The following is a 26,833-nucleotide window of genomic DNA, read 5'->3' as shown; positions in this document are numbered from 1 at the left end:
CGGCACGTGGGGCTTGCAAATTTGGCACAGCGTCGCGCTTAGTCATTTTCTTGTAAATCTGGGCCAAAATGTCTAAAGGATAGAGGCTTTTTATGTCATGTTCGATGAAGACCATGCAAATGACTCTAGTCGTACTGCAAAAGAGAGCACCATGTGCAGTTTCTTGCTTTGGGATGTAGTCTCCCACTCTCTGTCACCAATCCTCCGAGCAGGGTCGGAGCCGTTGCATTTCTGTGCCCAGGCTCGTTGGTCTAGGGGTATGATTCTCGCTTAGGGTGCGAGAGGTCCCGGGTTCAAATCCCGGACGAGCCCATTTTAGCGGAAAACAATCAAATCCTGCTCAAAATACACAACCCCTCAACATTTCTCATTTTACTCGAAGCATTGTTGCGCAAAACATATTTTTTGCCTCAGGCGAAAAATGGATTACAATGCCTTGGCTTCCTTCCTGCTTGCTCTCAGTGCGCCCTGTGTGATGATTTCACAGGCTCTCCTTCCTGGCATTTAGGCATCAGATATTTGTCTGTCTCTGCCCGCAGCTAGGGGATTTTTCAGGACGTCTGAGTGTATGCATGCTGGCCGACACCGCTGCAATTTTCACACTTACCCCTCGCATTCCGAGCAACTGCTGATAAAGTATAGAGGAAATCGTGCAAACATATGAGGGGAACTGTGCTCCTTCAGTCAAATCAGCAAGCTTGTTTCTGTAGTGTAGTGGTTATCACGTTCGCCTCACACGCGAAAAGTCTCCGGTTTGAGACCGGGCAGAAACACTTGGCAGCAGCAGCTTTTGTGTTTGCTCCCTAAAACCTCAGTCTCTCTCAATGCACACTTAGACAGAAATGACCTTTAAAAACTTGTGACCTGTGTAAAACGTGCTTTACTATTGCAGGACGCTAAAAAGTTATCTGCATCCCTCGGTGGTCGTGCATGTGCATTGTTTCTTGTTCTGTTTTTTTTTTTTTTTCTTGGCCATGTTATATTGTGGGGCCTTTAAAGCTGTGACTTTGATAGGAACATTGCAAGCGGCAAAATCAACAAGTGCAGACTGAAGAGTCCGACCTGCACACTGTTTTGGCTGTCAGGATGGCCGAGTGGTCTAAGGCGCCAGACTCAAGAGAGCTTGATCTTCAGTGAAGCTGAGCCTTCTGGTCTCTTCATGGAGGCGTGGGTTCAAATCCCACTTCTGACAGGTGTATTTTCTTCCCTTAAATCTTGCTCTGCTTGCAGAGCCAGCTCCTCAGACCACTATCTTTGGAAGCTGCTGTGGCATGTGAGGAGAAATCCACCAACCCATCGGCTGGGCCCTCAATCAAAATTCTGTGTATTACTGGAAGGGGCGTCTCAGGCACACCTTCTGTTAGAGCTGCACTTTATGACAGTAACTACCATGCTGGTTTCTACTTAAGCAGTTGATTCTATCGTTTGAAGTGAGGCTCTCCTGCCACCTTTTGGGCAAAGAAGACTCTGCCCCTGCAACAACACAGGCAGACAAGCTCAAACTAGGTTTCTTGGTTAGGTGGGCGGAGCATATTGGCAATGGTGCCTCCTCGTGACTTGCAATTTACATGAAGAAGACAGAGAGGCAGCTGGGAGTAGGCAGTACCCATGAACCCCTGAACACTGTCTTGCGACTAGCACACAATTCTGAAATGAGGCGGGGGAAAGGAGGTGATTTCCCCATCAAGGGCCATTCCGGGAAATCAGCCACCCTGCGTCTCCCAGGTGAGTGTTTCAGGCCTATGAGCCACTAATATAAATCTCGCCTGATCGAGCCTGATCGAGCGCTGACCGAGCAAGTGTGCTTGAATCCAAGAGGCATGCTCCTCTGGCTCAAGAGCTAGCAGGCCCTTCAGTGCTTCTGGTTGGGAAATCTAAGGTGCAAGGGTCCATGACTAGCAGCGGGTTACAACTACCAGAAAGGGTCTGCTTTTCACATCAGTCCCCTAGTTCAGCTCACTGGCACAGGGCATTTTGACTACCTCTTGCCTTGCTAGAGACAAACAAAAAATCCTTGACAGAAAACATCAATTGCTATGGCACGCTTAGAGAGAGAGAGCCTCCAAATGGCCCTGCTTTTCTGAAAGACGCTTCAGAAGATGTTTCAAATGACTATGCAGCGGCAGTCTAGTTGGTATAGGGGTATGATTCTCGCTTCGGGTGTGAGAGGACCTCGGTTCAAATCCCAGACAAACCCCTACCTTTAGAGGTTCAGTCTGTGTTTTAAACAGGAGTATTTCTGCTTTTCACTCTTGTAAGATGTCATGTTGCAATGCAATACATGCTTTATACTGGCGTCGAGACGGTTCAGCATCATGAAGGTATGCGAGATTTCTTTGCAACTGCTTTTCTGTGCTGGAGCAGCAGTGCTCGTAGGAACATTAAATGCACAGTGCTTCTCCATGGTAATTTCGGGTCCAGTTCTGAAATCACCTCTTGGAATGAAAGTGATCCCAGTTCCTTTCTTCCAAGGGAAGAGATTGTGTTCCGGAAGGCTCAGCTTTGAGCGTCATGAACATTGGCCCTCATCCTTGCATCCCAGTCCAATGCATAGCCACATAAAGCAAGCAGGTGTGTCTGTTTCCATAGTGTGGTGGTTCCAGTACAATGCATAGCCACATGAAGCAAGCCGGCAAGTGTGTCTGCTTGTGTAGTGTAGTGGTTATCATGCGCACCTCACATGCGAAAGGTCCCTGGTTCGAGTCGCTGGGCTTTTTCACAGTATTTGCATTTCCTGCCTCACCTGACAGGCAAGCTGAGATAAAAGAGACTGTGTCTATCCCTCACCATCGTGAGGTACTACGCTCCTGGGGCATCTGTCACAGCTCACCAAGAGGAGTTGCGCCAGCTTACGGCAGTCAGTTGCTCACTGTTTGACCTTTGCAATGAAGCCTGAGCCTACAGCATTCAAGCCAGCCAAGGAAGGAAGGTACGAGAGTGAAAATAGCTTTCCTGCCCTCACCAAGAACACACACCTTGAGCAAATAAAGTGCCAGACTTACAAGGCCCTATCGCCACCGGAGCATCACTTTTAGTGACGCCTCCGGTGGCACTATGCACTGCGCGGTATTTACAAGATGGCGTTCAGCCACTTTTTGTGGCTTAACACCACCTTGTAAATACGGCCCCTTAGCACGCAGCGCGTTCCCTGGAAGGGGCGTGCAATGGGTGTTGTTGGGAGTGTGCCACAGCAACACCATAGCATTTTGATGCTGCTCCAGATTTAGGAGTTGGCGTAAATCTGCGTCAGCACCAAAATCCAACGCCATCCCAGGGGTGTCGTTAGAGTGGCGCACTGAGGAGAAATGTTTTCATTTCTCCTTGTTTTTGCTCTTTCTATGTGTGATGCATTCTGCAGCACACATAGAAGTAAGAGCAAATCACCATTGAAGATTTTTTTTGGGGGCAGGAAGGTTTCCCTTCCTGCACAAAAACAATTTCCCCCTCAACGCAGTCATCCTTGTACCATGGTGCAAGAACGGCTGCGTTGGCGCTCAGCAGCTAATTTAGAGCTGGCGCAGGGGGAAGCACAGGGGTGCGCTGTATTCTACTAAATACGGCGCTTTCCTGCATTTTGAAAATGACGGCACGTGGGGCTTGCAAATTTGGCACAGCGTCGCGCTTAGTCATTTTCTTGTAAATCTGGGCCAAAATGTCTAAAGGATAGAGGCTTTTTATGTCATGTTCGATGAAGACCATGCAAATGACTCTAGTCGTACTGCAAAAGAGAGCACCATGTGCAGTTTCTTGCTTTGGGATGTAGTCTCCCACTCTCTGTCACCAATCCTCCGAGCAGGGTCGGAGCCGTTGCATTTCTGTGCCCAGGCTCGTTGGTCTAGGGGTATGATTCTCGCTTAGGGTGCGAGAGGTCCCGGGTTCAAATCGCGGACGAGCCCATTTTAGCGGAAAACAATCAAATCCTGCTCAAAATACACAACCCCTCAACATTTCTCATTTTACTCGAAGCATTGTTGCGCAAAACATATTTTTTGCCTCAGGCGAAAAATGGATTACAATGCCTTGGCTTCCTTCCTGCTTGCTCTCAGTGCGCCCTGTGTGATGATTTCACAGGCTCTCCTTCCTGGCATTTAGGCATCAGATATTTGTCTGTCTCTGCCCGCAGCTATGGGATTTTTCAGGACGTCTGAGTGTATGCATGCTGGCCGACACCGCTGCAATTTTCACACTTACCCCTCGCATTCCGAGCAACTGCTGATAAAGTATAGAGGAAATCGTGCAAACATATGAGGGGAACTGTGCTCCTTCAGTCAAATCAGCAAGCTTGTTTCTGTAGTGTAGTGGTTATCACGTTCGCCTCACACGCGAAAAGTCCCCGGTTTGAGACCGGGCAGAAACACTTGGCAGCAGCAGCTTTTGTGTTTGCTCCCTAAAACCTCAGTCTCTCTCAATGCACACTTAGACAGAAATGACCTTTAAAAACTTGTGACCTGTGTAAAACGTGCTTTACTATTGCAGGACGCTAAAAAGTTATCTGCATCCCTCGGTGGTCGTGCATGTGCATTGTTTCTTGTTCTGTTTTTTTTTTTTTTTCTTGGCCATGTTATATTGTGGGGCCTTTAAAGCTGTGACTTTGATAGGAACATTGCAAGCGGCAAAATCAACAAGTGCAGACTGAAGAGTCCGACCTGCACACTGTTTTGGCTGTCAGGATGGCCGAGTGGTCTAAGGCGCCAGACTCAAGAGAGCTTGATCTTCAGTGAAGCTGAGCCTTCTGGTCTCTTCATGGAGGCGTGGGTTCAAATCCCACTTCTGACAGGTGTATTTTCTTCCCTTAAATCTTGCTCTGCTTGCAGAGCCAGCTCCTCACACCACTATCTTTGGAAGCTGCTGTGGCATGTGAGGAGAAATCCACCAACCCATCGGCTGGGCCCTCAATCAAAATTCTGTGTATTACTGGAAGGGGCGTCTCAGGCACACCTTCTGTTAGAGCTGCACTTTATGACAGTAACTACCATGCTGGTTTCTACTTAAGCAGTTGATTCTATCGTTTGAAGTGAGGCTCTCCTGCCACCTTTTGGGCAAAGAAGACTCTGCCCCTGCAACAACACAGGCAGACAAGCTCAAACTAGGTTTCTTGGTTAGGTGGGCGGAGCATATTGGCAATGGTGCCTCCTCGTGACTTGCAATTTACATGAAGAAGACAGAGAGGCAGCTGGGAGTAGGCAGTACCCATGAACCCCTGAACACTGTCTTGCGACTAGCACACAATTCTGAAATGAGGCGGGGGAAAGGAGGTGATTTCCCCATCAAGGGCCATTCCGGGAAATCAGCCACCCTGCGTCTCCCAGGTGAGTGTTTCAGGCCTATGAGCCACTAATATAAATCTCGCCTGATCGAGCCTGATCGAGCGCTGACCGAGCAAGTGTGCTTGAATCCAAGAGGCATGCTCCTCTGGCTCAAGAGCTAGCAGGCCCTTCAGTGCTTCTGGTTGGGAAATCTAAGGTGCAAGGGTCCATGACTAGCAGCGGGTTACAACTACCAGAAAGGGTCTGCTTTTCACATCAGTCCCCTAGTTCAGCTCACTGGCACAGGGCATTTTGACTACCTCTTGCCTTGCTAGAGACAAACAAAAAATCCTTGACAGAAAACATCAATTGCTATGGCACGCTTAGAGAGAGAGAGCCTCCAAATGGCCCTGCTTTTCTGAAAGACGCTTCAGAAGATGTTTCAAATGACTATGCAGCGGCAGTCTAGTTGGTATAGGGGTATGATTCTCGCTTCGGGTGTGAGAGGACCTCGGTTCAAATCCCAGACAAACCACTACCTTTATAGGTTCAGTCTGTGTTTTAAACAGGAGTATTTCTGCTTTTCACTCTTGTAAGATGTCATGTTGCAATGCAATACATGCTTTATACTGGCGTCGAGACGGTTCAGCATCATGAAGGTATGCGAGATTTCTTTGCAACTGCTTTTCTGTGCTGGAGCAGCAGTGCTCGTAGGAACATTAAATGCACAGTGCTTCTCCATCGTAATTTCGGGTCCAGTTCTGAAATCACCTCTTGGAATGAAAGTGATCCCAGTTCCTTTCTTCCAAGGGAAGAGATTGTGTTCCGGAAGGCTCAGCTTTGAGCGTCATGAACATTGGCCCTCATCCTTGCATCCCAGTCCAATGCATAGCCACATAAAGCAAGCAGGTGTGTCTGTTTCCATAGTGTGGTGGTTCCAGTACAATGCATAGCCACATGAAGCAAGCCGGCAAGTGTGTCTGCTTGTGTAGTGTAGTGGTTATCATGCGCACCTCACATGCGAAAGGTCCCTGGTTCGAGTCGCTGGGCTTTTTCACAGTATTTGCATTTCCTGCCTCACCTGACAGGCAAGCTGAGATAAAAGAGACTGTGTCTATCCCTCACCATCGTGAGGTACTACGCTCCTGGGGCATCTGTCACAGCTCACCAAGAGGAGTTGCGCCAGCTTACGGCAGTCAGTTGCTCACTGTTTGACCTTTGCAATGAAGCCTGAGCCTACAGCATTCAAGCCAGCCAAGGAAGGAAGGTACGAGAGCGAAAATAGCTTTCCTGCCCTCACCAAGAACACACACCTTGAGCAAATAAAGTGCCAGACTTACAAGGCCCTATCGCCACCGGAGCATCACTTTTAGTGACGCCCCGGTGGCACTATGCACTGCGCGGTATTTACAAGATGGCGTTCAGCCACTTTTTGTGGCTTAACACCACCTTGTAAATACGGCCCCTTAGCACGCAGCGCGTTCCCTGGAAGGGGCGTGCAATGGGTGTTGTTGGGAGTGTGCCACAGCAACACCATAGCATTTTGATGCTGCTCCAGATTTAGGAGTTGGCGTAAATCTGCGTCAGCGCCAAAATCCAACGCCATCCCAGGGGTGTCGTTAGAGTGGCGCACTGAGGAGAAATGTTTTCATTTCTCCTTGTTTTTGCTCTTGCTATGTGTGATGCATTCTGCAGCACACATAGAAGTAAGAGAAAATCACCATTGAAGATTTTTTTTTTGGGCAGGAAGGTGTCCCTTCCTGCACAAAAACAATTTCCCCCTCAACGCAGTCATCCTTGTACCATGGTGCAAGAACGGCTGCGTTGGCGCTCAGCAGCTAATTTAGAGCTGGCGCAGGGGGAAGCACAGGGGTGCGCTGTATTCTACTAAATACGGCGCTTTCCTGCATTTTGAAAATGACGGCACGTGGGGCTTGCAAATTTGGCACAGCGTCGCGCTTAGTCATTTTCTTGTAAATCTGGGCCAAAATGTCTAAAGGATAGAGGCTTTTTATGTCATGTTCGATGAAGACCATGCAAATGACTCTAGTCGTACTGCAAAAGAGAGCACCATGTGCAGTTTCTTGCTTTGGGATGTAGTCTCCCACTCTCTGTCACCAATCCTCCGAGCAGGGTCGGAGCCGTTGCATTTCTGTGCCCAGGCTCGTTGGTCTAGGGGTATGATTCTCGCTTAGGGTGCGAGAGGTCCCGGGTTCAAATCCCGGACGAGCCCATTTTAGCGGAAAACAATCAAATCCTGCTCAAAATACACAACCCCTCAACATTTCTCATTTTACTCGAAGCATTGTTGCGCAAAACATATTTTTTGCCTCAGGCGAAAAATGGATTACAATGCCTTGGCTTCCTTCCTGCTTGCTCTCAGTGCGCCCTGTGTGATGATTTCACAGGCTCTCCTTCCTGGCATTTAGGCATCAGATATTTGTCTGTCTCTGCCCGCAGCTATGGGATTTTTCAGGACGTCTGAGTGTATGCATGCTGGCCGACACCGCTGCAATTTTCACACTTACCCCTCGCATTCCGAGCAACTGCTGATAAAGTATAGAGGAAATCGTGCAAACATATGAGGGGAACTGTGCTCCTTCAGTCAAATCAGCAAGCTTGTTTCTGTAGTGTAGTGGTTATCACGTTCGCCTCACACGCGAAAAGTCTCCGGTTTGAGACCGGGCAGAAACACTTGGCAGCAGCAGCTTTTGTGTTTGCTCCCTAAAACCTCAGTCTCTCTCAATGCACACTTAGACAGAAATGACCTTTAAAAACTTGTGACCTGTGTAAAACGTGCTTTACTATTGCAGGACGCTAAAAAGTTATCTGCATCCCTCGGTGGTCGTGCATGTGCATTGTTTCTTGTTCTGTTTTTTTTTTTTTTTCTTGGCCATGTTATATTGTGGGGCCTTTAAAGCTGTGACTTTGATAGGAACATTGCAAGCGGCAAAATCAACAAGTGCAGACTGAAGAGTCCGACCTGCACACTGTTTTGGCTGTCAGGATGGCCGAGTGGTCTAAGGCGCCAGACTCAAGAGAGCTTGATCTTCAGTGAAGCTGAGCCTTCTGGTCTCTTCATGGAGGCGTGGGTTCAAATCCCACTTCTGACAGGTGTATTTTCTTCCCTTAAATCTTGCTCTGCTTGCAGAGCCAGCTCCTCAGACCACTATCTTTGGAAGCTGCTGTGGCATGTGAGGAGAAATCCACCAACCCATCGGCTGGGCCCTCAATCAAAATTCTGTGTATTACTGGAAGGGGCGTCTCAGGCACACCTTCTGTTAGAGCTGCACTTTATGACAGTAACTACCATGCTGGTTTCTACTTAAGCAGTTGATTCTATCGTTTGAAGTGAGGCTCTCCTGCCACCTTTTGGGCAAAGAAGACTCTGCCCCTGCAACAACACAGGCAGACAAGCTCAAACTAGGTTTCTTGGTTAGGTGGGCGGAGCATATTGGCAATGGTGCCTCCTCGTGACTTGCAATTTACATGAAGAAGACAGAGAGGCAGCTGGGAGTAGGCAGTACCCATGAACCCCTGAACACTGTCTTGCGACTAGCACACAATTCTGAAATGAGGCGGGGGAAAGGAGGTGATTTCCCCATCAAGGGCCATTCCGGGAAATCAGCCACCCTGCGTCTCCCAGGTGAGTGTTTCAGGCCTATGAGCCACTAATATAAATCTCGCCTGATCGAGCCTGATCGAGCGCTGACCGAGCAAGTGTGCTTGAATCCAAGAGGCATGCTCCTCTGGCTCAAGAGCTAGCAGGCCCTTCAGTGCTTCTGGTTGGGAAATCTAAGGTGCAAGGGTCCATGACTAGCAGCGGGTTACAACTACCAGAAAGGGTCTGCTTTTCACATCAGTCCCCTAGTTCAGCTCACTGGCACAGGGCATTTTGACTACCTCTTGCCTTGCTAGAGACAAACAAAAAATCCTTGACAGAAAACATCAATTGCTATGGCACGCTTAGAGAGAGAGAGCCTCCAAATGGCCCTGCTTTTCTGAAAGACGCTTCAGAAGATGTTTCAAATGACTATGCAGCGGCAGTCTAGTTGGTATAGGGGTATGATTCTCGCTTCGGGTGTGAGAGGACCTCGGTTCAAATCCCAGACAAACCCCTACCTTTAGAGGTTCAGTCTGTGTTTTAAACAGGAGTATTTCTGCTTTTCACTCTTGTAAGATGTCATGTTGCAATGCAATACATGCTTTATACTGGCGTCGAGACGGTTCAGCATCATGAAGGTATGCGAGATTTCTTTGCAACTGCTTTTCTGTGCTGGAGCAGCAGTGCTCGTAGGAACATTAAATGCACAGTGCTTCTCCATGGTAATTTCGGGTCCAGTTCTGAAATCACCTCTTGGAATGAAAGTGATCCCAGTTCCTTTCTTCCAAGGGAAGAGATTGTGTTCCGGAAGGCTCAGCTTTGAGCGTCATGAACATTGGCCCTCATCCTTGCATCCCAGTCCAATGCATAGCCACATAAAGCAAGCAGGTGTGTCTGTTTCCATAGTGTGGTGGTTCCAGTACAATGCATAGCCACATGAAGCAAGCCGGCAAGTGTGTCTGCTTGTGTAGTGTAGTGGTTATCATGCGCACCTCACATGCGAAAGGTCCCTGGTTCGAGTCGCTGGGCTTTTTCACAGTATTTGCATTTCCTGCCTCACCTGACAGGCAAGCTGAGATAAAAGAGACTGTGTCTATCCCTCACCATCGTGAGGTACTACGCTCCTGGGGCATCTGTCACAGCTCACCAAGAGGAGTTGCGCCAGCTTACGGCAGTCAGTTGCTCACTGTTTGACCTTTGCAATGAAGCCTGAGCCTACAGCATTCAAGCCAGCCAAGGAAGGAAGGTACGAGAGTGAAAATAGCTTTCCTGCCCTCACCAAGAACACACACCTTGAGCAAATAAAGTGCCAGACTTACAAGGCCCTATCGCCACCGGAGCATCACTTTTAGTGACGCCTCCGGTGGCACTATGCACTGCGCGGTATTTACAAGATGGCGTTCAGCCACTTTTTGTGGCTTAACACCACCTTGTAAATACGGCCCCTTAGCACGCAGCGCGTTCCCTGGAAGGGGCGTGCAATGGGTGTTGTTGGGAGTGTGCCACAGCAACACCATAGCATTTTGATGCTGCTCCAGATTTAGGAGTTGGCGTAAATCTGCGTCAGCACCAAAATCCAACGCCATCCCAGGGGTGTCGTTAGAGTGGCGCACTGAGGAGAAATGTTTTCATTTCTCCTTGTTTTTGCTCTTTCTATGTGTGATGCATTCTGCAGCACACATAGAAGTAAGAGCAAATCACCATTGAAGATTTTTTTTGGGGGCAGGAAGGTTTCCCTTCCTGCACAAAAACAATTTCCCCCTCAACGCAGTCATCCTTGTACCATGGTGCAAGAACGGCTGCGTTGGCGCTCAGCAGCTAATTTAGAGCTGGCGCAGGGGGAAGCACAGGGGTGCGCTGTATTCTACTAAATACGGCGCTTTCCTGCATTTTGAAAATGACGGCACGTGGGGCTTGCAAATTTGGCACAGCGTCGCGCTTAGTCATTTTCTTGTAAATCTGGGCCAAAATGTCTAAAGGATAGAGGCTTTTTATGTCATGTTCGATGAAGACCATGCAAATGACTCTAGTCGTACTGCAAAAGAGAGCACCATGTGCAGTTTCTTGCTTTGGGATGTAGTCTCCCACTCTCTGTCACCAATCCTCCGAGCAGGGTCGGAGCCGTTGCATTTCTGTGCCCAGGCTCGTTGGTCTAGGGGTATGATTCTCGCTTAGGGTGCGAGAGGTCCCGGGTTCAAATCGCGGACGAGCCCATTTTAGCGGAAAACAATCAAATCCTGCTCAAAATACACAACCCCTCAACATTTCTCATTTTACTCGAAGCATTGTTGCGCAAAACATATTTTTTGCCTCAGGCGAAAAATGGATTACAATGCCTTGGCTTCCTTCCTGCTTGCTCTCAGTGCGCCCTGTGTGATGATTTCACAGGCTCTCCTTCCTGGCATTTAGGCATCAGATATTTGTCTGTCTCTGCCCGCAGCTATGGGATTTTTCAGGACGTCTGAGTGTATGCATGCTGGCCGACACCGCTGCAATTTTCACACTTACCCCTCGCATTCCGAGCAACTGCTGATAAAGTATAGAGGAAATCGTGCAAACATATGAGGGGAACTGTGCTCCTTCAGTCAAATCAGCAAGCTTGTTTCTGTAGTGTAGTGGTTATCACGTTCGCCTCACACGCGAAAAGTCCCCGGTTTGAGACCGGGCAGAAACACTTGGCAGCAGCAGCTTTTGTGTTTGCTCCCTAAAACCTCAGTCTCTCTCAATGCACACTTAGACAGAAATGACCTTTAAAAACTTGTGACCTGTGTAAAACGTGCTTTACTATTGCAGGACGCTAAAAAGTTATCTGCATCCCTCGGTGGTCGTGCATGTGCATTGTTTCTTGTTCTGTTTTTTTTTTTTTTTCTTGGCCATGTTATATTGTGGGGCCTTTAAAGCTGTGACTTTGATAGGAACATTGCAAGCGGCAAAATCAACAAGTGCAGACTGAAGAGTCCGACCTGCACACTGTTTTGGCTGTCAGGATGGCCGAGTGGTCTAAGGCGCCAGACTCAAGAGAGCTTGATCTTCAGTGAAGCTGAGCCTTCTGGTCTCTTCATGGAGGCGTGGGTTCAAATCCCACTTCTGACAGGTGTATTTTCTTCCCTTAAATCTTGCTCTGCTTGCAGAGCCAGCTCCTCACACCACTATCTTTGGAAGCTGCTGTGGCATGTGAGGAGAAATCCACCAACCCATCGGCTGGGCCCTCAATCAAAATTCTGTGTATTACTGGAAGGGGCGTCTCAGGCACACCTTCTGTTAGAGCTGCACTTTATGACAGTAACTACCATGCTGGTTTCTACTTAAGCAGTTGATTCTATCGTTTGAAGTGAGGCTCTCCTGCCACCTTTTGGGCAAAGAAGACTCTGCCCCTGCAACAACACAGGCAGACAAGCTCAAACTAGGTTTCTTGGTTAGGTGGGCGGAGCATATTGGCAATGGTGCCTCCTCGTGACTTGCAATTTACATGAAGAAGACAGAGAGGCAGCTGGGAGTAGGCAGTACCCATGAACCCCTGAACACTGTCTTGCGACTAGCACACAATTCTGAAATGAGGCGGGGGAAAGGAGGTGATTTCCCCATCAAGGGCCATTCCGGGAAATCAGCCACCCTGCGTCTCCCAGGTGAGTGTTTCAGGCCTATGAGCCACTAATATAAATCTCGCCTGATCGAGCCTGATCGAGCGCTGACCGAGCAAGTGTGCTTGAATCCAAGAGGCATGCTCCTCTGGCTCAAGAGCTAGCAGGCCCTTCAGTGCTTCTGGTTGGGAAATCTAAGGTGCAAGGGTCCATGACTAGCAGCGGGTTACAACTACCAGAAAGGGTCTGCTTTTCACATCAGTCCCCTAGTTCAGCTCACTGGCACAGGGCATTTTGACTACCTCTTGCCTTGCTAGAGACAAACAAAAAATCCTTGACAGAAAACATCAATTGCTATGGCACGCTTAGAGAGAGAGAGCCTCCAAATGGCCCTGCTTTTCTGAAAGACGCTTCAGAAGATGTTTCAAATGACTATGCAGCGGCAGTCTAGTTGGTATAGGGGTATGATTCTCGCTTCGGGTGTGAGAGGACCTCGGTTCAAATCCCAGACAAACCACTACCTTTATAGGTTCAGTCTGTGTTTTAAACAGGAGTATTTCTGCTTTTCACTCTTGTAAGATGTCATGTTGCAATGCAATACATGCTTTATACTGGCGTCGAGACGGTTCAGCATCATGAAGGTATGCGAGATTTCTTTGCAACTGCTTTTCTGTGCTGGAGCAGCAGTGCTCGTAGGAACATTAAATGCACAGTGCTTCTCCATCGTAATTTCGGGTCCAGTTCTGAAATCACCTCTTGGAATGAAAGTGATCCCAGTTCCTTTCTTCCAAGGGAAGAGATTGTGTTCCGGAAGGCTCAGCTTTGAGCGTCATGAACATTGGCCCTCATCCTTGCATCCCAGTCCAATGCATAGCCACATAAAGCAAGCAGGTGTGTCTGTTTCCATAGTGTGGTGGTTCCAGTACAATGCATAGCCACATGAAGCAAGCCGGCAAGTGTGTCTGCTTGTGTAGTGTAGTGGTTATCATGCGCACCTCACATGCGAAAGGTCCCTGGTTCGAGTCGCTGGGCTTTTTCACAGTATTTGCATTTCCTGCCTCACCTGACAGGCAAGCTGAGATAAAAGAGACTGTGTCTATCCCTCACCATCGTGAGGTACTACGCTCCTGGGGCATCTGTCACAGCTCACCAAGAGGAGTTGCGCCAGCTTACGGCAGTCAGTTGCTCACTGTTTGACCTTTGCAATGAAGCCTGAGCCTACAGCATTCAAGCCAGCCAAGGAAGGAAGGTACGAGAGCGAAAATAGCTTTCCTGCCCTCACCAAGAACACACACCTTGAGCAAATAAAGTGCCAGACTTACAAGGCCCTATCGCCACCGGAGCATCACTTTTAGTGACGCCCCGGTGGCACTATGCACTGCGCGGTATTTACAAGATGGCGTTCAGCCACTTTTTGTGGCTTAACACCACCTTGTAAATACGGCCCCTTAGCACGCAGCGCGTTCCCTGGAAGGGGCGTGCAATGGGTGTTGTTGGGAGTGTGCCACAGCAACACCATAGCATTTTGATGCTGCTCCAGATTTAGGAGTTGGCGTAAATCTGCGTCAGCGCCAAAATCCAACGCCATCCCAGGGGTGTCGTTAGAGTGGCGCACTGAGGAGAAATGTTTTCATTTCTCCTTGTTTTTGCTCTTGCTATGTGTGATGCATTCTGCAGCACACATAGAAGTAAGAGAAAATCACCATTGAAGATTTTTTTTTTGGGCAGGAAGGTGTCCCTTCCTGCACAAAAACAATTTCCCCCTCAACGCAGTCATCCTTGTACCATGGTGCAAGAACGGCTGCGTTGGCGCTCAGCAGCTAATTTAGAGCTGGCGCAGGGGGAAGCACAGGGGTGCGCTGTATTCTACTAAATACGGCGCTTTCCTGCATTTTGAAAATGACGGCACGTGGGGCTTGCAAATTTGGCACAGCGTCGCGCTTAGTCATTTTCTTGTAAATCTGGGCCAAAATGTCTAAAGGATAGAGGCTTTTTATGTCATGTTCGATGAAGACCATGCAAATGACTCTAGTCGTACTGCAAAAGAGAGCACCATGTGCAGTTTCTTGCTTTGGGATGTAGTCTCCCACTCTCTGTCACCAATCCTCCGAGCAGGGTCGGAGCCGTTGCATTTCTGTGCCCAGGCTCGTTGGTCTAGGGGTATGATTCTCGCTTAGGGTGCGAGAGGTCCCGGGTTCAAATCCCGGACGAGCCCATTTTAGCGGAAAACAATCAAATCCTGCTCAAAATACACAACCCCTCAACATTTCTCATTTTACTCGAAGCATTGTTGCGCAAAACATATTTTTTGCCTCAGGCGAAAAATGGATTACAATGCCTTGGCTTCCTTCCTGCTTGCTCTCAGTGCGCCCTGTGTGATGATTTCACAGGCTCTCCTTCCTGGCATTTAGGCATCAGATATTTGTCTGTCTCTGCCCGCAGCTATGGGATTTTTCAGGACGTCTGAGTGTATGCATGCTGGCCGACACCGCTGCAATTTTCACACTTACCCCTCGCATTCCGAGCAACTGCTGATAAAGTATAGAGGAAATCGTGCAAACATATGAGGGGAACTGTGCTCCTTCAGTCAAATCAGCAAGCTTGTTTCTGTAGTGTAGTGGTTATCACGTTCGCCTCACACGCGAAAAGTCCCCGTTTTGAGACCGGGCAGAAACACTTGGCAGCAGCAGCTTTTGTGTTTGCTCCCTAAAACCTCAGTCTCTCTCAATGCACACTTAGACAGAAATGACCTTTAAAAACTTGTGACCTGTGTAAAACGTGCTTTACTATTGCAGGACGCTAAAAAGTTATCTGCATCCCTCGGTGGTCGTGCATGTGCATTGTTTCTTGTTCTGTTTTTTTTTTTTTTTCTTGGCCATGTTATATTGTGGGGCCTTTAAAGCTGTGACTTTGATAGGAACATTGCAAGCGGCAAAATCAACAAGTGCAGACTGAAGAGTCCGACCTGCACACTGTTTTGGCTGTCAGGATGGCCGAGTGGTCTAAGGCGCCAGACTCAAGAGAGCTTGATCTTCAGTGAAGCTGAGCCTTCTGGTCTCTTCATGGAGGCGTGGGTTCAAATCCCACTTCTGACAGGTGTATTTTCTTCCCTTAAATCTTGCTCTGCTTGCAGAGCCAGCTCCTCACACCACTATCTTTGGAAGCTGCTGTGGCATGTGAGGAGAAATCCACCAACCCATCGGCTGGGCCCTCAATCAAAATTCTGTGTATTACTGGAAGGGGCGTCTCAGGCACACCTTCTGTTAGAGCTGCACTTTATGACAGTAACTACCATGCTGGTTTCTACTTAAGCAGTTGATTCTATCGTTTGAAGTGAGGCTCTCCTGCCACCTTTTGGGCAAAGAAGACTCTGCCCCTGCAACAACACAGGCAGACAAGCTCAAACTAGGTTTCTTGGTTAGGTGGGCGGAGCATATTGGCAATGGTGCCTCCTCGTGACTTGCAATTTACATGAAGAAGACAGAGAGGCAGCTGGGAGTAGGCAGTACCCATGAACCCCTGAACACTGTCTTGCGACTAGCACACAATTCTGAAATGAGGCGGGGGAAAGGAGGTGATTTCCCCATCAAGGGCCATTCCGGGAAATCAGCCACCCTGCGTCTCCCAGGTGAGTGTTTCAGCCCTATGAGCCACTAATATAAATCTCGCCTGATCGAGCCTTATCGAGCGCTGACCGAGCAAGTGTGCTTGAATCCAAGAGGCATGCTCCTCTGGCTCAAGAGCTAGCAGGCCCTTCAGTGCTTCTGGTTGGGAAATCTAAGGTGCAAGGGTCCATGACTAGCAGCGGGTTACAACTACCAGAAAGGGTCTGCTTTTCACATCAGTCCCCTAGTTCAGCTCACTGGCACAGGGCATTTTGACTACCTCTTGCCTTGCTAGAGACAAACAAAAAATCCTTGACAGAAAACATCAATTGCTATGGCACGCTTAGAGAGAGAGAGCCTCCAAATGGCCCTGCTTTTCTGAAAGACGCTTCAGAAGATGTTTCAAATGACTATGCAGCGGCAGTCTAGTTGGTATAGGGGTATGATTCTCGCTTCGGGTGTGAGAGGACCTCGGTTCAAATCCCAGACAAACCCCTACCTTTAGAGGTTCAGTCTGTGTTTTAAACAGGAGTATTTCTGCTTTTCACTCTTGTAAGATGTCATGTTGCAATGCAATACATGCTTTATACTGGCGTCGAGACGGTTCAGCATCATGAAGGTATGCGAGATTTCTTTGCAACTGCTTTTCTGTGCTGGAGCAGCAGTGCTCGTAGGAACATTAAATGCACAGTGCTTCTCCATGGTAATTTCGGGTCCAGTTCTGAAATCACCTCTTGGAATGAAAGTGATCCCAGTTCCTTTCTTCCAAGGGAAGAGATTGTGTTCCGGAAGGCTCAGCTTTGAGCGTCATGAACATTGGCCCTCATCCTTGCATCCCAGTCCAATGCATAGCCACATAAAGCAAGCAGGTGTGTCTGTTTCCATAGTGTGGTGGTTCCAGTACAATGCATAGCCACATGAAGCAAGCCGGCAAGTGTGTCTGCTTGTGTAGTGTAGTGGTTATCATGCGCACCTCACATGCGAAAGGTCCCTGGTTCGAGTCGCTGGGCTTTTTCACAGTATTTGCATTTCCTGCCTCACCTGACAGGCAAGCTGAGATAAAAGAGACTGTGTCTATCCCTCACCATCGTGAGGTACTACGCTCCTGGGGCATCTGTCACAGCTCACCAAGAGGAGTTGCGCCAGTTTACGGCAGTCAGTTGCTCACTGTTTGACCTTTGCAATGAAGCCTGAGCCTACAGCATTCAAGCCAGCCAAGGAAGGAAGGTACGAGAGCGAAAATAGCTTTCCTGCCCTCACCAAGAACACACACCTTGAGCAAATAAAGTGCCAGACTTACAAGGCCCTATCGCCACCGGAGCATCACTTTTAGTGACGCCTCCGGTGGCACTATGCACTGCGCGGTATTTACAAGATGGCGTTCAGCCACTTTTTGTGGCTTAACACCACCTTGTAAATACGGCCCCTTAGCACGCAGCGCGTTCCCTGGAAGGGGCGTGCAATGGGTGTTGTTGGGAGTGTGCCACAGCAACACCATAGCATTTTGATGCTGCTCCAGATTTAGGAGTTGGCGTAAATCTGCGTCAGCGCCAAAATCCAACGCCATCCCAGGGGTGTCGTTAGAGTGGCGCACTGAGGAGAAATGTTTTCATTTCTCCTTGTTTTTGCTCTTGCTATGTGTGATGCATTCTGCAGCACACATAGAAGTAAGAGCAAATCACCATTGAAGATTTTTTTTTTGGGCAGGAAGGTGTCCCTTCCTGCACAAAAACAATTTCCCCCTCAACGCAGTCATCCTTGTACCATGGTGCAAGAACGGCTGCGTTGGCGCTCAGCAGCTAATTTAGAGCTGGCGCAGGGGGAAGCACAGGGGTGCGCTGTATTCTACTAAATACGGCGCTTTCCTGCATTTTGAAAATGACGGCACGTGGGGCTTGCAAATTTGGCACAGCGTCGCGCTTAGTCATTTTCTTGTAAATCTGGGCCAAAATGTCTAAAGGATAGAGGCTTTTTATGTCATGTTCGATGAAGACCATGCAAATGACTCTAGTCGTACTGCAAAAGAGAGCACCATGTGCAGTTTCTTGCTTTGGGATGTAGTCTCCCACTCTCTGTCACCAATCCTCCGAGCAGGGTCGGAGCCGTTGCATTTCTGTGCCCAGGCTCGTTGGTCTAGGGGTATGATTCTCGCTTAGGGTGCGAGAGGTCCCGGGTTCAAATCCCGGACGAGCCCATTTTAGCGGAAAACAATCAAATCCTGCTCAAAATACACAACCCCTCAACATTTCTCATTTTACTCGAAGCATTGTTGCGCAAAACATATTTTTTGCCTCAGGCGAAAAATGGATTACAATGCCTTGGCTTCCTTCCTGCTTGCTCTCAGTGCGCCCTGTGTGATGATTTCACAGGCTCTCCTTCCTGGCATTTAGGCATCAGATATTTGTCTGTCTCTGCCCGCAGCTAGGGGATTTTTCAGGACGTCTGAGTGTATGCATGCTGGCCGACACCGCTGCAATTTTCACACTTACCCCTCGCATTCCGAGCAACTGCTGATAAAGTATAGAGGAAATCGTGCAAACATATGAGGGGAACTGTGCTCCTTCAGTCAAATCAGCAAGCTTGTTTCTGTAGTGAAGTGGTTATCACGTTCGCCTCACACGCGAAAAGTCTCCGGTTTGAGACCGGGCAGAAACACTTGGCAGCAGCAGCTTTTGTGTTTGCTCCCTAAAACCTCAGTCTCTCTCAATGCACACTTAGACAGAAATGACCTTTAAAAACTTGTGACCTGTGTAAAACGTGCTTTACTATTGCAGGACGCTAAAAAGTTATCTGCATCCCTCGGTGGTCGTGCATGTGCATTGTTTCTTGTTCTGTTTTTTTTTTTTTTTCTTGGCCATGTTATATTGTGGGGCCTTTAAAGCTGTGACTTTGATAGGAACATTGCAAGCGGCAAAATCAACAAGTGCAGACTGAAGAGTCCGACCTGCACACTGTTTTGGCTGTCAGGATGGCCGAGTGGTCTAAGGCGCCAGACTCAAGAGAGCTTGATCTTCAGTGAAGCTGAGCCTTCTGGTCTCTTCATGGAGGCGTGGGTTCAAATCCCACTTCTGACAGGTGTATTTTCTTCCCTTAAATCTTGCTCTGCTTGCAGAGCCAGCTCCTCAGACCACTATCTTTGGAAGCTGCTGTGGCATGTGAGGAGAAATCCACCAACCCATCGGCTGGGCCCTCAATCAAAATTCTGTGTATTACTGGAAGGGGCGTCTCAGGCACACCTTCTGTTAGAGCTGCACTTTATGACAGTAACTACCATGCTGGTTTCTACTTAAGCAGTTGATTCTATCGTTTGAAGTGAGGCTCTCCTGCCACCTTTTGGGCAAAGAAGACTCTGCCCCTGCAACAACACAGGCAGACAAGCTCAAACTAGGTTTCTTGGTTAGGTGGGCGGAGCATATTGGCAATGGTGCCTCCTCGTGACTTGCAATTTACATGAAGAAGACAGAGAGGCAGCTGGGAGTAGGCAGTACCCATGAACCCCTGAACACTGTCTTGCGACTAGCACACAATTCTGAAATGAGGCGGGGGAAAGGAGGTGATTTCCCCATCAAGGGCCATTCCGGGAAATCAGCCACCCTGCGTCTCCCAGGTGAGTGTTTCAGGCCTATGAGCCACTAATATAAATCTCGCCTGATCGAGCCTGATCGAGCGCTGACCGAGCAAGTGTGCTTGAATCCAAGAGGCATGCTCCTCTGGCTCAAGAGCTAGCAGGCCCTTCAGTGCTTCTGGTTGGGAAATCTAAGGTGCAAGGGTCCATGACTAGCAGCGGGTTACAACTACCAGAAAGGGTCTGCTTTTCACATCAGTCCCCTAGTTCAGCTCACTGGCACAGGGCATTTTGACTACCTCTTGCCTTGCTAGAGACAAACAAAAAATCCTTGACAGAAAACATCAATTGCTATGGCACGCTTAGAGAGAGAGAGCCTCCAAATGGCCCTGCTTTTCTGAAAGACGCTTCAGAAGATGTTTCAAATGACTATGCAGCGGCAGTCTAGTTGGTATAGGGGTATGATTCTCGCTTCGGGTGTGAGAGGACCTCGGTTCAAATCCCAGACAAACCCCTACCTTTATAGGTTCAGTCTGTGTTTTAAACAGGAGTATTTCTGCTTTTCACTCTTGTAAGATGTCATGTTGCAATGCAATACATGCTTTATACTGGCGTCGAGACGGTTCAGCATCATGAAGGTATGCGAGATTTCTTTGCAACTGCTTTTCTGTGCTGGAGCAGCAGTGCTCGTAGGAACATTAAATGCACAGTGCTTCTCCATGGTAATTTCGGGTCCAGTTCTGAAATCACCTCTTGGAATGAAAGTGATCCCAGTTCCTTTCTTCCAAGGGAAGAGATTGTGTTCCGGAAGGCTCAGCTTTGAGCGTCATGAACATTGGCCCTCATCCTTGCATCCCAGTCCAATGCATAGCCACATAAAGCAAGCAGGTGTGTCTGTTTCCATAGTGTGGTGGTTCCAGTACAATGCATAGCCACATGAAGCAAGCCGGCAAGTGTGTCTGCTTGTGTAGTGTAGTGGTTATCATGCGCACCTCACATGCGAAAGGTCCCTGGTTCGAGTCGCTGGGCTTTTTCACAGTATTTGCATTTCCTGCCTCACCTGACAGGCAAGCTGAGATAAAAGAGACTGTGTCTATCCCTCACCATCGTGAGGTACTACGCTCCTGGGGCATCTGTCACAGCTCACCAAGAGGAGTTGCGCCAGTTTACGGCAGTCAGTTGCTCACTGTTTGACCTTTGCAATGAAGCCTGAGCCTACAGCATTCAAGCCAGCCAAGGAAGGAAGGTACGAGAGCGAAAATAGCTTTCCTGCCCTCACCAAGAACACACACCTTGAGCAAATAAAGTGCCAGACTTACAAGGCCCTATCGCCACCGGAGCATCACTTTTAGTGACGCCTCCGGTGGCACTATGCACTGCGCGGTATTTACAAGATGGCGTTCAGCCACTTTTTGTGGCTTAACACCACCTTGTAAATACGGCCCCTTAGCACGCAGCGCGTTCCCTGGAAGGGGCGTGCAATGGGTGTTGTTGGGAGTGTGCCACAGCAACACCATAGCATTTTGATGCTGCTCCAGATTTAGGAGTTGGCGTAAATCTGCGTCAGCGCCAAAATCCAACGCCATCCCAGGGGTGTCGTTAGAGTGGCGCACTGAGGAGAAATGTTTTCATTTCTCCTTGTTTTTGCTCTTGCTATGTGTGATGCATTCTGCAGCACACATAGAAGTAAGAGCAAATCACCATTGAAGATTTTTTTTTTGGGCAGGAAGGTGTCCCTTCCTGCACAAAAACAATTTCCCCCTCAACGCAGTCATCCTTGTACCATGGTGCAAGAACGGCTGCGTTGGCGCTCAGCAGCTAATTTAGAGCTGGCGCAGGGGGAAGCACAGGGGTGCGCTGTATTCTACTAAATACGGCGCTTTCCTGCATTTTGAAAATGACGGCACGTGGGGCTTGCAAATTTGGCACAGCGTCGCGCTTAGTCATTTTCTTGTAAATCTGGGCCAAAATGTCTAAAGGATAGAGGCTTTTTATGTCATGTTCGATGAAGACCATGCAAATGACTCTAGTCGTACTGCAAAAGAGAGCACCATGTGCAGTTTCTTGCTTTGGGATGTAGTCTCCCACTCTCTGTCACCAATCCTCCGAGCAGGGTCGGAGCCGTTGCATTTCTGTGCCCAGGCTCGTTGGTCTAGGGGTATGATTCTCGCTTAGGGTGCGAGAGGTCCCGGGTTCAAATCCCGGACGAGCCCATTTTAGCGGAAAACAATCAAATCCTGCTCAAAATACACAACCCCTCAACATTTCTCATTTTACTCGAAGCATTGTTGCGCAAAACATATTTTTTGCCTCAGGCGAAAAATGGATTACAATGCCTTGGCTTCCTTCCTGCTTGCTCTCAGTGCGCCCTGTGTGATGATTTCACAGGCTCTCCTTCCTGGCATTTAGGCATCAGATATTTGTCTGTCTCTGCCCGCAGCTATGGGATTTTTCAGGACGTCTGAGTGTATGCATGCTGGCCGACACCGCTGCAATTTTCACACTTACCCCTCGCATTCCGAGCAACTGCTGATAAAGTATAGAGGAAATCGTGCAAACATATGAGGGGAACTGTGCTCCTTCAGTCAAATCAGCAAGCTTGTTTCTGTAGTGTAGTGGTTATCACGTTCGCCTCACACGCGAAAAGTCCCCGTTTTGAGACCGGGCAGAAACACTTGGCAGCAGCAGCTTTTGTGTTTGCTCCCTAAAACCTCAGTCTCTCTCAATGCACACTTAGACAGAAATGACCTTTAAAAACTTGTGACCTGTGTAAAACGTGCTTTACTATTGCAGGACGCTAAAAAGTTATCTGCATCCCTCGGTGGTCGTGCATGTGCATTGTTTCTTGTTCTGTTTTTTTTTTTTTTTCTTGGCCATGTTATATTGTGGGGCCTTTAAAGCTGTGACTTTGATAGGAACATTGCAAGCGGCAAAATCAACAAGTGCAGACTGAAGAGTCCGACCTGCACACTGTTTTGGCTGTCAGGATGGCCGAGTGGTCTAAGGCGCCAGACTCAAGAGAGCTTGATCTTCAGTGAAGCTGAGCCTTCTGGTCTCTTCATGGAGGCGTGGGTTCAAATCCCACTTCTGACAGGTGTATTTTCTTCCCTTAAATCTTGCTCTGCTTGCAGAGCCAGCTCCTCACACCACTATCTTTGGAAGCTGCTGTGGCATGTGAGGAGAAATCCACCAACCCATCGGCTGGGCCCTCAATCAAAATTCTGTGTATTACTGGAAGGGGCGTCTCAGGCACACCTTCTGTTAGAGCTGCACTTTATGACAGTAACTACCATGCTGGTTTCTACTTAAGCAGTTGATTCTATCGTTTGAAGTGAGGCTCTCCTGCCACCTTTTGGGCAAAGAAGACTCTGCCCCTGCAACAACACAGGCAGACAAGCTCAAACTAGGTTTCTTGGTTAGGTGGGCGGAGCATATTGGCAATGGTGCCTCCTCGTGACTTGCAATTTACATGAAGAAGACAGAGAGGCAGCTGGGAGTAGGCAGTACCCATGAACCCCTGAACACTGTCTTGCGACTAGCACACAATTCTGAAATGAGGCGGGGGAAAGGAGGTGATTTCCCCATCAAGGGCCATTCCGGGAAATCAGCCACCCTGCGTCTCCCAGGTGAGTGTTTCAGCCCTATGAGCCACTAATATAAATCTCGCCTGATCGAGCCTTATCGAGCGCTGACCGAGCAAGTGTGCTTGAATCCAAGAGGCATGCTCCTCTGGCTCAAGAGCTAGCAGGCCCTTCAGTGCTTCTGGTTGGGAAATCTAAGGTGCAAGGGTCCATGACTAGCAGCGGGTTACAACTACCAGAAAGGGTCTGCTTTTCACATCAGTCCCCTAGTTCAGCTCACTGGCACAGGGCATTTTGACTACCTCTTGCCTTGCTAGAGACAAACAAAAAATCCTTGACAGAAAACATCAATTGCTATGGCACGCTTAGAGAGAGAGAGCCTCCAAATGGCCCTGCTTTTCTGAAAGACGCTTCAGAAGATGTTTCAAATGACTATGCAGCGGCAGTCTAGTTGGTATAGGGGTATGATTCTCGCTTCGGGTGTGAGAGGACCTCGGTTCAAATCCCAGACAAACCCCTACCTTTAGAGGTTCAGTCTGTGTTTTAAACAGGAGTATTTCTGCTTTTCACTCTTGTAAGATGTCATGTTGCAATGCAATACATGCTTTATACTGGCGTCGAGACGGTTCAGCATCATGAAGGTATGCGAGATTTCTTTGCAACTGCTTTTCTGTGCTGGAGCAGCAGTGCTCGTAGGAACATTAAATGCACAGTGCTTCTCCATGGTAATTTCGGGTCCAGTTCTGAAATCACCTCTTGGAATGAAAGTGATCCCAGTTCCTTTCTTCCAAGGGAAGAGATTGTGTTCCGGAAGGCTCAGCTTTGAGCGTCATGAACATTGGCCCTCATCCTTGCATCCCAGTCCAATGCATAGCCACATAAAGCAAGCAGGTGTGTCTGTTTCCATAGTGTGGTGGTTCCAGTACAATGCATAGCCACATGAAGCAAGCCGGCAAGTGTGTCTGCTTGTGTAGTGTAGTGGTTATCATGCGCACCTCACATGCGAAAGGTCCCTGGTTCGAGTCGCTGGGCTTTTTCACAGTATTTGCATTTCCTGCCTCACCTGACAGGCAAGCTGAGATAAAAGAGACTGTGTCTATCCCTCACCATCGTGAGGTACTACGCTCCTGGGGCATCTGTCACAGCTCACCAAGAGGAGTTGCGCCAGCTTACGGCAGTCAGTTGCTCACTGTTTGACCTTTGCAATGAAGCCTGAGCCTACAGCATTCAAGCCAGCCAAGGAAGGAAGGTACGAGAGCGAAAATAGCTTTCCTGCCCTCACCAAGAACACACACCTTGAGCAAATAAAGTGCCAGACTTACAAGGCCCTATCGCCACCGGAGCATCACTTTTAGTGACGCCCCGGTGGCACTATGCACTGCGCGGTATTTACAAGATGGCGTTCAGCCACTTTTTGTGGCTTAACACCACCTTGTAAATACGGCCCCTTAGCACGCAGCGCGTTCCCTGGAAGGGGCGTGCAATGGGTGTTGTTGGGAGTGTGCCACAGCAACACCATAGCATTTTGATGCTGCTCCAGATTTAGGAGTTGGCGTAAATCTGCGTCAGCGCCAAAATCCAACGCCATCCCAGGGGTGTCGTTAGAGTGGCGCACTGAGGAGAAATGTTTTCATTTCTCCTTGTTTTTGCTCTTGCTATGTGTGATGCATTCTGCAGCACACATAGAAGTAAGAGCAAATCACCATTGAAGATTTTTTTTTTGGGCAGGAAGGTGTCCCTTCCTGCACAAAAACAATTTCCCCCTCAACGCAGTCATCCTTGTACCATGGTGCAAGAACGGCTGCGTTGGCGCTCAGCAGCTAATTTAGAGCTGGCGCAGGGGGAAGCACAGGGGTGCGCTGTATTCTACTAAATACGGCGCTTTCCTGCATTTTGAAAATGACGGCACGTGGGGCTTGCAAATTTGGCACAGCGTCGCGCTTAGTCATTTTCTTGTAAATCTGGGCCAAAATGTCTAAAGGATAGAGGCTTTTTATGTCATGTTCGATGAAGACCATGCAAATGACTCTAGTCGTACTGCAAAAGAGAGCACAATGTGCAGTTTCTTGCTTTGGGATGTAGTCTCCCACTCTCTGTCACCAATCCTCCGAGCAGGGTCGGAGCCGTTGCATTTCTGTGCCCAGGCTTGTTGGTCTAGGGGTATGATTCTCGCTTAGGGTGCGAGAGGTCCCGGGTTCAAATCCCGGACGAGCCCATTTTAGCGGAAAACAATCAAATCCTGCTCAAAATACACAACCCCTCAACATTTCTCATTTTACTCGAAGCATTGTTGCGCAAAACATATTTTTTGCCTCAGGCGAAAAATGGATTACAATGCCTTGGCTTCCTTCCTGCTTGCTCTCAGTGCGCCCTGTGTGATGATTTCACAGGCTCTCCTTCCTGGCATTTAGGCATCAGATATTTGTCTGTCTCTGCCCGCAGCTATGGGATTTTTCAGGACGTCTGAGTGTATGCATGCTGGCCGACACCGCTGCAATTTTCACACTTACCCCTCGCATTCCGAGCAACTGCTGATAAAGTATAGAGGAAATCGTGCAAACATATGAGGGGAACTGTGCTCCTTCAGTCAAATCAGCAAGCTTGTTTCTGTAGTGTAGTGGTTATCACGTTCGCCTCACACGCGAAAAGTCCCTGGTTTGAGACCGGGCAGAAACACTTGGCAGCAGCAGCTTTTGTGTTTGCTCCCTAAAACCTCAGTCTCTCTCAATGCACACTTAGACAGAAATGACCTTTAAAAACTTGTGACCTGTGTAAAACGTGCTTTACTATTGCAGGACGCTAAAAAGTTATCTGCATCCCTCGGTGGTCGTGCATGTGCATTGTTTCTTGTTCTGTTTTTTTTTTTTTTTCTTGGCCATGTTATATTGTGGGGCCTTTAAAGCTGTGACTTTGATAGGAACATTGCAAGCGGCAAAATCAACAAGTGCAGACTGAAGAGTCCGACCTGCACACTGTTTTGGCTGTCAGGATGGCCGAGTGGTCTAAGGCGCCAGACTCAAGAGAGCTTGATCTTCAGTGAAGCTGAGCCTTCTGGTCTCTTCATGGAGGCGTGGGTTCAAATCCCACTTCTGATAGGTGTATTTTCTTCCCTTAAATCTTGCTCTGCTTGCAGAGCCAGCTCCTCAGACCACTATCTTTGGAAGCTGCTGTGGCATGTGAGGAGAAATCCACCAACCCATCGGCTGGGCCCTCAATCAAAATTCTGTGTATTACTGGAAGGGGCGTCTCAGGCACACCTTCTGTTAGAGCTGCACTTTATGACAGTAACTACCATGCTGGTTTCTACTTAAGCAGTTGATTCTATCGTTTGAAGTGAGGCTCTCCTGCCACCTTTTGGGCAAAGAAGACTCTGCCCCTGCAACAACACAGGCAGACAAGCTCAAACTAGGTTTCTTGGTTAGGTGGGCGGAGCATATTGGCAATGGTGCCTCCTCGTGACTTGCAATTTACATGAAGAAGACAGAGAGGCAGCTGGGAGTAGGCAGTACCCATGAACCCCTGAACACTGTCTTGCGACTAGCACACAATTCTGAAATGAGGCGGGGGAAAGGAGGTGATTTCCCCATCAAGGGCCATTCCGGGAAATCAGCCACCCTGCGTCTCCCAGGTGAGTGTTTCAGGCCTATGAGC

The 26,833-nt window shown here is 48.6% G+C and overlaps 6 non-coding genes across 6 annotated transcripts; all 6 read left to right on the top strand.

The window, feature by feature from the left end:
- The first annotated feature begins 240 nt into the window (after nt 1–240).
- On the top strand, nt 241–312 carry TRNAP-AGG (transfer RNA proline (anticodon AGG)). Its single transcript has one exon. It is a non-coding gene; the product is annotated as a tRNA-Pro (tRNA).
- Nucleotides 313–7,407: 7,095 nt separating this feature from the next.
- Nucleotides 7,408–7,479, top strand: TRNAP-AGG (transfer RNA proline (anticodon AGG)). Its single transcript has one exon. It is a non-coding gene; the product is annotated as a tRNA-Pro (tRNA).
- A 7,095-nt stretch (nt 7,480–14,574) lies between these two features.
- TRNAP-AGG (transfer RNA proline (anticodon AGG)) lies at nt 14,575–14,646 on the top strand. Its single transcript has one exon. It is a non-coding gene; the product is annotated as a tRNA-Pro (tRNA).
- A 3,512-nt stretch (nt 14,647–18,158) lies between these two features.
- Nucleotides 18,159–18,230, top strand: TRNAP-AGG (transfer RNA proline (anticodon AGG)). The gene has a single exon. It is a non-coding gene; the product is annotated as a tRNA-Pro (tRNA).
- A 3,512-nt stretch (nt 18,231–21,742) lies between these two features.
- TRNAP-AGG (transfer RNA proline (anticodon AGG)) lies at nt 21,743–21,814 on the top strand. Its single transcript has one exon. It is a non-coding gene; the product is annotated as a tRNA-Pro (tRNA).
- A 3,511-nt stretch (nt 21,815–25,325) lies between these two features.
- On the top strand, nt 25,326–25,397 carry TRNAP-AGG (transfer RNA proline (anticodon AGG)). Its single transcript has one exon. It is a non-coding gene; the product is annotated as a tRNA-Pro (tRNA).
- Nucleotides 25,398–26,833: the final 1,436 nt, after the last annotated feature.

This window comes from Pleurodeles waltl, unplaced genomic scaffold (assembly GCF_031143425.1).
Source record: "Pleurodeles waltl isolate 20211129_DDA unplaced genomic scaffold, aPleWal1.hap1.20221129 scaffold_72, whole genome shotgun sequence".
Taxonomy (NCBI): domain Eukaryota; kingdom Metazoa; phylum Chordata; class Amphibia; order Caudata; family Salamandridae; genus Pleurodeles; species Pleurodeles waltl.
Note: the sequence above shows the minus strand (reverse complement) of the source record. Positions and strands in the feature narration are given on the sequence as shown.